The following is a 1,146-nucleotide window of genomic DNA, read 5'->3' as shown; positions in this document are numbered from 1 at the left end:
GTGAATAATGTGAATGTCTAAGTTGTGGGATAAAATTGAGGCAGAGGCAGCCAGAAGGGGACAGAGGGGGGGGTAGCCTCCTCTGCACCCTGGTGACATACCCCTACTCCAAGGCCCTGTATGTGTGGGTGGTTGTGAAGGAGCGGGAAGAGGGAGGCAGCTGACTTTAACCCACAGTCACTATAAAACACTGCTGTGAAAATCTCAATGTCTCAAATTCCAGCTTCTTCAGTTGGAGGTCAGACACCAAAATAATGATGCATTTCTGTTCAGTACAAAATAAAAACTCCGCCACTGGGATTCAAAATGAGATTAACCTTACAGATGTTAAAGCTCTCTCGCCGATAATATTGCTGTTTATTCAAAGCTGCTGCTGGGTTGTAATCACAGATAAGCTGACCTTTGGCGGTGAGGGGTAACCCATTCCAGCAGCTTCTCTGAAGTAGAAACACATCCAATCAAAAGTCGTGTTTTTGTTTTGTTCTGTTTTTGTGTTTAGTAAAACCTGTGACCAGCACTCGAGCTCATTAACACATCGTTTACTAAAATATCACTTTTAACACTGAAATGTATTCTTTTGTGCGCTTGTGTGCCAAGTATGGCTCTAATTCAGATTACACATAAAGTCAAGTATGGTCCAAACGCCTAATGTGTTGGTGCTCCATCCATGTGGGTGGAGATGACAGATGACAGCTATCAGCTGCGTCTGTTTTCAAAAGCCAATCATTGGCCTTCGTTTCTCATTCGAGGTTAAACATGCGATATAATCTGCTGATGTTAAATCTGCCGGGTGATATTTGGGGTTCTGTTTGTTTTATTAGTTTTGGACAAATCATTGTGGCTCAGACTGAAGTTAACCTTCATAACTGATTCATTTGACTCCTTTCTAATGTCTTACTGCAGTGCTGTCAGTATGTTTTGAAAATCTTTATGCCTTGATGAATAAATCTCTTATACTTGTAACTAGTGTTGGTCAAGTTACTTGAAAAAAGTAATCAGTAACTAATTACTGATTACTTCCCCAAAAAAGTAATCCCATTACTTTACTGATTACTTTTTCAAAAGTAATTAATTACTTAGTTACTTAGTTACTTTTTGACCCTAGAACACTATCGCTGGGTGATTTACACCCGAGAAAATACATTT

This window comes from Pundamilia nyererei, unplaced genomic scaffold (genome assembly GCF_000239375.1).
Source record: "Pundamilia nyererei isolate P.nyererei 1_Seehausen unplaced genomic scaffold, PunNye1.0 scaffold00061, whole genome shotgun sequence".
In the NCBI taxonomy this organism is placed as follows: Eukaryota; Metazoa; Chordata; class Actinopteri; order Cichliformes; family Cichlidae; genus Pundamilia; species Pundamilia nyererei.
The sequence above is the reverse complement of the archived record's forward strand: the minus strand, read 5'-3'. Positions refer to the sequence as shown.